At 31.6% G+C, this 10,653-nt stretch overlaps 1 long non-coding RNA gene and 1 pseudogene across 1 annotated transcript; one reads left to right on the forward strand and one right to left on the reverse strand.

Annotated features, from left to right (window-relative positions):
- LOC132605700 (transcription factor PIF1-like) overlaps positions 1–3,596 on the reverse strand; it is a 15,667-nt pseudogene extending 12,071 nt beyond the window's left edge.
- LOC132605701 (uncharacterized) lies at positions 2,339–9,686 on the forward strand. Its single transcript, XR_009569416.1, has 3 exons — positions 2,339–2,538; positions 2,652–2,917; positions 9,220–9,686. It is a non-coding gene; the product is annotated as an uncharacterized LOC132605701 (long non-coding RNA).
- The last annotated feature ends 967 nt before the right edge of the window (positions 9,687–10,653 follow it).

A 10,653-nucleotide genomic window follows, 5' to 3' on the forward strand; every position in this document is an offset into this window, starting at 1 on the left:
TGGAGTTTATATCTTATTCAGGTGTTTGGATTTGGATCAAGTGACATTTGGAAAAAACAAAGTATTTGAAAATTAAAATCCTGTGTGGACTAATCACTTAAAAATATTTAAATTTCGTGAAAATATCTTTTTTTACTTGAAAAATGATTCCTTGAAGTTTTTCCATATTTGGAGTGAACTATACCTAAATAAGTTTTGATAGCTGATTTGAAAGTAAGTTATGCAGATATTAAATCATGCAGAGATAATACTTATCATGTTTGTTAGTTGATTTGAAAGTGAGTTATGAGATATTAAATCATGCGTAGATAATACTTATCATCTTTGGTTAGTTGGTTTGATGGTGAGTTATGCAGATATGAACTTAAAAAATATGGTGTTTGATTTGCAGTTTAAAAAATTCAGACCTGTGAGATTACACTGGTTATGTTATTATTGTTTGTTGTTGATTTGCAGTTTAAAAAATATCAGATAAGTTATGATAGGGTATCTATATATAGTATTTTATGTAGGATAGAGGGTGGAATAACTAAATGATACATAATTAATTCCTGCATAAAATAATACTTCATCTGGATAAAAAAGAGTGTCCGCTTAGCCATTTACACACCCTTTAAGAAAATATCAACTCTTAGACAAAAATAGGTAATTTGACTAAAATGCCCCTAATTAAATAGGTATTGAGATTTAACCACTTAACACTTAATAAGGGTAAACTTGAAAAAGTAAGATTAATGTTTTCTTGATTTGATATTCTTTCTTGAGTTGGTAAGTGAACGCTCTTTTTGAATAAAAAAATAAGGGCTAAGTGGATATTCTTTTTTATCCGGATGAACTACATACATTCTCTCATAACTAATTCTTGTATTATTAACACCTGCATAACTCTAACCAGCTACCAAATAACTGCTTGGCCATAGCAAGCAAAAGAAAAAAAAATGTCCAAACAATCTTACATTTACGATAGCAATATCAGATATTAATAATTGAGTTATTTATATTTAGGGTGTGTTGGGTATGGAGAAAAATGTGTTCGTTTGGCTAGTAGAAAATAAGTGAATTTCTTACTTATTTTCTCATGTTCGCTTGGTTGATAGAAAACGTTTTCCGGAAAATACTCATTCAAGCCTCACCAACTCCAACCCAACTCCATACCCCCACCCCCATCCACACCCCACTCCCACCCACCTATGCCCCCACCCCCCCTCCCCCTCCAAAAAAAAATTCTTTTAATTTTTTTGTTTTGTTTTTTGCACCCCCACCCCAACCCTCACCAACTCCAACCCAACCCCATGCCCCCACCCCTACCCCCACTCCCACCCACCCCCCACAACATTTTTTTTGAAGTTTTTTTTTTTTTTTTGAATTTTCTACACGACCACATCCCCCATCACCCCCTCCCCCCTTGCGTGGAACTCATACCACACCAACACCACCCCCCCCCCCTCCGAACCCCAACATTTTTTTTTGAAATTTTTTATTGTTGTTGCGGGTTTCTACACCCCTACCCCCCCCCCCCCCCCCCAAAAAAATCTTTAATAGGATTAGCTAACAAAAAAAAATAATATAAATCTGCATTAAAAGTATATCTCTGACCAATTGCATAACCTTCTAACTGCCCTATTTGCATGCATTATTAGTTTTCAGATACATCAATACTCAATGTTTTCCACGAGTCGAGTTTGAAGAAGGTAAGATTTACTTCTACTTTTGTGGCGTAGGGAAGCAAGGATAGAGAAGCAAGGATAGAGAAGCTATTTTCGACAAAGACCTTGGCTCAAAAGGAAAAAAAGAAAAAGAAAATTACACTGTATGTTAATGGGGCAACAATATTATCAAAATTGATTCATTTTTTAATTCTTACAAAAAAGGATCCAAACTTTTCTCTCTCTGCCTTCTTATATGTTTGTATATGTTGATATATGTTAGTATAAATGTCTGTATATGTTTGTATATTTTGAGCTATTTTTTATAATGTAAGTAATCAGCTTGTATATTTCTGAAATTTCTCCAAAAAAAAAAAAAAACACATGTATGCATGTGTTTTCATTATTTTTTTCCGCTTTGGAAGTACTAGAGAATTTAGACGTGATTATAATATTTTAGAAAATAGAAAAAACGAAACCAAGCTTAAACTGCTTACTCACCTCACTTTGATCTTCATTATCATCCGAGTCTCTCCCTTTCCGTTTCCTATCCTCCACCGCCAAATGCGCCGCCTTTTGCGGCGGATGTAGCGATCCTGCACTTACGCTTAAACTACCTCCTGAGCCACTTGTAGATGACGTCACTGCCAGCTCACATGCTGTTGATGCTCTAACTGAGTGACCAGAACCCGATGTACCTGTAAACATTGAAATTTTATCAGATTTACCTGTCTAAATTTTAGCTTATCGCCTATAAAAAGGGACAAATATGTACTTGAAAAAGCATCTCAAATATCACATATAAACTCTTTGATATATTTACAAAGAGATCATGACTGACGTTTCACGATCAAATAATCGCAAAAAGATTGAATTATCCTGCGTTCGAGAGGTACGTTACTAACGGCACTCAAATCACATAAAAAATTCGCAAAGAAGAATGGATTAACAGAGTTAGTACTCACAAATATTCATCATGTGGTTATAGTTTTTTTTTTTTTGTAGTTTGAAAATTTATTGCATACAGTACCGTTTTGCGAAGAAATTGCTTCAGGCTGCGAAGACGATGCAATCGAACGAATCTCCACCGTCGAATTACGAATATCTGGCGTAGGATAAAGAAAATCGGCGCAGGATAAACAATCAGCGTAGGATAGAGAATCGTCAAGTGGATATTGAAGCCAAGAGTTCATCATTTCATCCTCTTGTATAAATAGTGGAGCTGAAGCTGTTACTGTTTCTTCAATGGCTGATTGTTGCTCGGAAGAAAGGTTAGATTTCTTCATACATCTTTGATTTTGGCTTTTCATAATTACTTGATCATTTTGCCATATTAGCTCCATCAGCTCTTCGTCTGCTCTGTAATAAGCAAAAAAAAAAAAAAAAAAAAAAAAACTAGTTGAATCACAAATTCTAAGAAATCAACTCACGTATACGAATTAAACAACAAAATTAGCGTAAAACTTAGCTACTGTTTGGTCATAGATTTTGGATCATATTTTAAAAGTTTATCATCAAATTTATCTTCAAAATATTTTCAAGTTTCTAAAACTGGCTCATATCAATTTTTGGAGAAATTTCAACTTTACGCTTGAAATTTCAATTTTTTTTCAGAGTAAAATACTTGTTCAAACACAATTTAAGTTTAAGAAATTACAACTTGAAAAAATTCAAATTTTTAAGTTTCAATTTCAAAATCCATGTTAAACACATGAGCTTACACTGGGTTGGGTTGGGGTGGGGTGGGGGTGGAATCCAACTTGAATAGCAAATACTAAAGAATAACAAAATTAGTGTAAAACTTACATTGTGGATGTGGTGATAGTAATACCAGAAGTAGTAGGAATATTAGGATAATCATCATCCATTTCGAAATCAAGAAACAACGCAATGATTCATCCTGTGCGATAATTCAATTTCATTATCTGAGCTCATAGATTCGCATGAGCAATTCAGTTGACATTAAATATAGTAGTCCTTGACTTGCTTTAATACTTATGTTTAAATATTGACTTGCTACCGACTTAGGTAGCCTATTAATTTATTTATATTATTATAAAACACGAAGTTCATCATTATACTTTTCTTATTTCAATTTACTTGTCTGGTTTTAAAATGACACGAGTTTAAGAGAGTAATTAAAAAAAAAATTGAATCTTATGATTTTAAACTAAAAATATGTAAAATGTATCAAAATATTTTTTTGTCTTGTGATCTTAAATATGTCATGTGAAAAATTAGAATTAAAAAATTGCCAAAAAAAAGTAATAAGGTAAATAAATTTAAAGCGGAGGAGTAACATATGGGTCTCATAGTGGTTAGCTCAAATAGGAGTTTTGAGAAATCTTTTTCATAAGGGAGGATTAAGTGAAGAAGTTACGAGTTTATTCAAAAATATAGTAATTTTTGTTTGTGTTCAGAGGCGGGCAGGTAGAACTTAAATTTTATGCATTCTGAATTTGCCATTAAGTTCATAATTGACTTCAATTATTGGGTTCCGAGTTTACGAGTGAAGAAGATTATGTATTCTGAATTTGTCATTAAGTTCATAATTAATTTCAATTATTGGGTTTTGAGATTACGAGTGTTACGAGTTTATCTGCACATAATAATTTTTGCTTAGACTTCTAGATATATATTAAAAGAACTAAATAAGATTTATTAGTAGATCAATGAAGTAGATTGAGGATTATAAATTTTCAGATTCAAATTTCAACAAAGGCAAAAATAGTAGTGATTATTTTTTCATCTGTCCACGTCTTGATACATAAAAATTAATTGGTATGTATAAAGTTAATTCAAATATGCACAAACTAACTCAGACACTAAATTATTAAAAATAAATAAATTAGATGAATATGTTGAAATTTTGAATTCATTTTTTTGTTCATATAAGAACTTTCCACATGGATTCATAAATGGAGAGTGAGTGGAGTGATGATGAATGATTAAGAAACAGAGTAATGAAGAAATAGCATTAAAGAGCACACAGGCTTCTTGTGTTTAATGAGTATCTTTTTGCAGACAAGAGAGATAAGGTCTCTTTTTTCTCTCTCTTAATAACTATGTGATCAATAAAATAAAATTATACTAGTATGGAGCAAAAAGACGAAATTGATTTTTATACCATGTATCGGACACAATATTTTTTCCCGTCACATAAACACATTTTCCCACCCGCCCCTTCACTACAATTAAACAATAATTTCCTCATACTATATATTTTCTTTGCCACAACTTATGTGATATAGTTTGAATTTCACGCATCAAGCAAGAAAATATTTAATCGTGATTTATTTGTATGCGCGTCAAATATTTTAAATTCTTTATTTTTGTGACTTATACTCTTATAGTACTTTTTATGTAGTTTCTAAATATGTAAATTATTTTTCAAAAAAACTTAAAGATCGTAATGCATAGTCAAAACAGAAAGATTTGATTCTCGAAATTTAAGAAACTATTTTCATTATGAGATTAGCAGAGCTAGTGTTTTTACAAAAAATCTCTAGCCAATAAGCTTATTGGGACTAGATAGAAATGATAAGATAACTATTGTGACACATAAATTGGGTAGAACAACAATATACCTAGTAAAATCTAATCATATGACATGCTGTTTCACACAAGTACAAATAGAAAATAAAAGATGTTCTAGATCAATTAAAGAAATTACAAATTATTACTGTACAAATTGATACTATTAATCGCATCAGCAAATTTTAAATATTAAAAGTTAAGCGGAAAAAAAAAGATAGGACATTTTAGTTTCAAACACTAGGGAAACTTCTGACCAATATTATTAGACTGTAAGGGTCCTTTGGTAGAAGGATAAGTTATCCCATGTAGATGAGATTGAGTGGGATAAGATAGGATTACTAATCCCACCCTTTATGTGGGATAACTTATCTTACCTTTTATCCCATGTAAATTGGATTGGATGGGATATCAAAGAGGTTATCCCACCAACCAAACATAAGATTAATTCTAATCTCATTAGATTAATAATCCAGTCCATCTTATCCCTCCAACCCAACGATTCCTAAGCCTTTTATTGTGATTTGTTTTTTATGCCAATAATAGTTTGGTCTGAACTGTTTTATGTATACATGATGATAAGATAGGGTGCATATCCAAATTTCAGTGCCAAATCATTTGCTTTGTCATATAGTATTATAGTGCTACAAGAATTGTTGCAATTATTTTTTTGTGGGGCCTTAAGGAGACATATATCTGAATAATTCGATATATTATTCGTTTTTGGGTATTAAAATAATAATAACTCCATATTTGGATAAAATGTGGCATTTCCAACTACAGTTCTTTATGTTACTAATGATTGGGACAATACTGTATAACTAATTAACGACCAATTAACTAGTTAGTAATAAGATAACCTGCTCAGTGCCAATCAGGACATCATTAGGGATATCTTACTAATCTCTTTATTATTATTTTAAAGAAAATCTTAGTTAATTTGTTGAATCTTATAACTTAAAGCAAGTGATTGTACACGTGCTTAATATCATTATGCCATGGGTTATTCCAAATATTAATACATAATAACGAAAAAATTGTTTTTTTTTGGTTTGCTAATCCTATTAAAGTATTAATTAACGCTAAACTGTAATCAGTCAAATAAAAGAGTCACTTTCATTGTTAATAGGGATTAAATTAAGCATCACGTGGCAACGAGTAAGTAATTAACCATACTTGCTTTTGCATCTATTTAAGGACGTCTTTAAAAGAGAGGAATTGACATAGTCAATACAAAAGTCGTTCCTTTTACTTTTCTTTCATGTGTTTGATACGACGAAAGTTTTTTTTCATAAGATAAGCTTTATGAAAAGTATTTCTAAAAACATATTTTATGTTGTTAATATAATAAAAAGTAAAATAGTACAATATCAGAAAATCTGATACAGTTCCTGAATGAATTTTTTGTATACTACATTAAAGACTGATAATAATGTCTGAGTGTTGATTGGATCAAATAATATGAAATTAAAAGTTAAGATAATTATAAAAAAAAAAATCTATAAGTCTAGAAAATTATTTTGCCCATTTGACAGAAAATATTTTATATAACATCAGCAAATTACTGACAATAACATTATGTTTCTGAAAATTGACATAAATCTTTATTTTTGTTACACGAAAAAGTCAAAATTAGGAAAGTGATCTTATACAAGAACAGAGTCTTTAGAAATAGAGTTATCATCAAAGGGTACTGTGAGTGATAAGTATTTTTTTCTATCCTTAATCAGAGCTTCGAAGTTGAGCTTGAGAATAATTTATTTTTTATATATGAACGTTTTATACCTAAAATGAAACTTATACACACGATACAAATTAATCGAGGTCCAAAAAATATCGGACACGTAGTGTCTTTAGAAATAACATCAGCAAATTACTGACAATAACATTATGTTTCTGAAAATTGACATAAATCTTTATTTTTGTTACACGAAAAAGTCAAAATTAGGAAAGTGATCTTATACAAGAACAGAGTCTTTAGAAATAGAGTTATCATCAAAGGGTACTGTGAGTGATAAGTATTTTTTTCTATCCTTAATCAGAGCTTCGAAGTTGAGCTTGAGAATAATTTATTTTTTATATATGAACGTTTTATACCTAAAATGAAACTTATACACACGATACAAATTAATCGAGGTCCAAAAAATATCGGACACGTAGTGTCTTTAGAAATAACATCAGCAAATTACTGACAATAACATTATGTTTCTGAAAATTGACATAATTCTTTATTTTTGTTACACGAAAAAGTCAAAATTAGGAAAGTGATCTTATACAAGAACAGAGTCTTTAGAAATAGAGTTATCATCAAAGGGTACTGTGAGTGATAAGTATTTTTTTCTATCCTTAATCAGAGCTTCGAATTTGAGCTTGAGAATATTTTTTTTTTTATATATGAACGTTTTATACCTAAAATGAAACTTATACACACGATACAAATTAATCGAGGTCCAAAAAATATCGGACACGTAGTGTCTTTAGAAATAACATCAGAAAATTACTGACAATAACATTATGTTTCTGAAAATTGACATAATTCTTTATTTTTGTTACACGAAAAAGTCAAAATTAGGAAAGTGATCTTATACAAGAACAGAGTCTTTAGAAATAGAGTTATCATCAAAGGGTACTGTGAGTGATAAGTATTTTTTTCTATCCTTAATCAGAGCTTCGAATTTGAGCTTGAGAATATATATATTTTTTTTTTATATATGAACGTTTTATACCTAAAATGAAACTTATACACACGATACAAATTAATCGAGGTCCAAAATATATCGGACACGTAGTATCTTTAGAAATAACATCAGCAAATTACTGACAATAACATTATGTTTCTGAAAATTGACATAATTCTTTATTTTTATTACACGAAAAAGTCAAAATTAGGAAAGTGATCTTATACAAGAACAGAGTCTTTAGAAATAGAGCTATCATCAAAGGGTATTGTGAGTGATAAGTATTTTTTTCTATCCTTAATCAGAGCTTCGAATTTGAGCTTGAGATTTTTTTATTTTTTTTTATATATATGAACGTTTTATACCTAAAATGAAACTTATACACACGATACAAATTAATCGAGGTCCAAAAAATATCGGACACGTAGTGTCTTTAGAAATAGAGCTATCACTAAAGGGCATGGTGATTGATATGTAGTATTTTTTTTTTCTTATCCCTAATCAGAGATATCGAATTCGAGCTTGAGAACAAAATGACTTGATAAAGAAACTTTTGCACACGAACTCAAATTAATCAGGTCCCAAAGATATCGGAGATTGAATTAAAATTTGAAAAAAAAAAAAGTAAAAATAAAATCTAAAATTGGTGTGTATCCTAAGCTTTGGTTTTGTGCAAAAGCAGAATCATTGATTTCACAGAAGCTATATCCGAATATATATCTTAATGCATTCACCTGACAATAAAAGTGATCTTATTTGAAGCTGTACCCTTTTTTCGTTCATTTATCTTTCTTGCCATAGAGTGCACGAATGATATGTATTTATTTATTTAAATTCCTTTAGCAAATTGGTTAGCTATAAATTAATCCTAAAATTATTGGAAAAGGTTATAAATTCAGTTATTTACTGAGCAGATAATCAATCACAAATATCTGAAGTCTTGGTCGGAATCGTAATCACAGGTGAAGTTAGTGTATTAGGTACAGGTTCGGACGAACATATAATTTTCTAGTAATCGTGATGTTCATGCTAGTTGCTGTGCACTTGGACTAATTTGACTATTCGTGATGTAGCTCTATCCATCATGTTTTGGGTAGATGCAAAGAAATCACCTAGTATTATATTTTTGCCTCCGGTCCTCAATTAGGAATATAATCACATAAAAAAATCATGATTTTCAATTCATTTCATTGATTATTTGGTCACATCCTTAACTAAAACGAGTTATGAATATGATGTAAATTTCAAATTCTAAATCCAACTCTTGATCGTTTAGACCACTATAATTTTGTCCTATGGAGGACCCCAAGTCTGAAACACTTATTTCATCGGTCCCATTTCCATTTTGCATGTAATGCAAGGGGGGAAGCATTTGATCCAAGAAAATTTGAAGCGGCAGTGCAGCACATGGGTTTATATTTTTGAGGTTACAAGTGGGAATACCCCCTATTATATTTATTCAATCATAAATTGTTGGGAATCTGGATGCTATTACCAAACAACATAACGACATCAGTCTCATGAAGAGTCATTAATCGTGCTATACAAGTTATGTCCTACACTAGATATTTATATTTGTTTCTTTCTTTTGTTTGGATTTTCGCCAAACTATATCCAAAAGAGTTGCCTACCTCTTGAACCTATGTATCTAGGAAGACTTTGGACTCATTTGGTTGCACTTATTGGAGGTCTAAATCTGACTGGTTCAGACCTTAGGCTATTAAGTTCATTTGTTTGCATTAAGATCTAAACACTTATTGAGCCTGGATAGGTCTTAATCATTAAGATTTTAAACCAAGTCTTAATATCATTAAGAGGTATTCTTCTATGATTTTTTTTTTTACCTCAAGCTCCACCCCCCAAACCCACCCCTCTACCTCAACCCCACCCCACCACCCACAGCCACCCTCCACTCAACCCCACCCTACCCCCACCTACCCTCCACTCCCACCCCCGCTCCTCACCACCCACCCCGCCCCCAACCTCACACCACCCACCCCCATCACCAACACTACCCCCATTACGTCCCACCCCTCACCCCAACCACCCACCCCTCCACCTCCACTCACCACCCACTACGACTACAAATCATCTCCACCATTACTAATGAACATAAGTGTTTCATTTTTTATCAAATAATATTTTATTTTATTGTATTTATTTTCTGATATTTAATTATTTTTTATTTGAATTGTATATTTATTATGTTTAAATGAATACATTATGTACATTCAAATGTTGAAAAACAAACGGTCTTAATCATTCAGTGTTCAGACCTAGAGATAACATCTTAATCATTCAGATGTGTATTCAGATTCGGACGTCTTAATCTTAATGAAAGCAAATGAGGCCTTTCTCACATTCGGTATTTACATTAAATTAGTAGTTGCATGACATATTTCCTATAGTTTTCTCACCTCAATTTAGCACTTAGCTGAGGTAAATTCGTATAATTTGGTATATATACTGAATACGGATAAATTATTTGCATATTACTTTGACTTTTACTCCTAAATAGTCATTTCAGTACCTGAAATGTTTGCCTTTAAAATTACATAAACGACTTCACCTTTCATACCGTGCATTTGCAAAGCGTGTCAAGCTTACGCCCCCCCACCCCCCCCCCCACCCCCCACCACCCAACCAAACTCTAGGGTTTATACTTTATATGCCTCAAAAGCTCCGTTACAAAGCTAATTCTTTTTTTATGAAATCAGTGTTCGGGTGGTTTTTTCACTTCACTAACTCTGGATCCAGAGGCAGATTCAGGATTTGGAGGTTCCAGATGCCACGTC

Source organism: Lycium barbarum, chromosome 8, assembly GCF_019175385.1.
Source record: "Lycium barbarum isolate Lr01 chromosome 8, ASM1917538v2, whole genome shotgun sequence".
Taxonomy (NCBI): Eukaryota; Viridiplantae; Streptophyta; class Magnoliopsida; order Solanales; family Solanaceae; genus Lycium; species Lycium barbarum.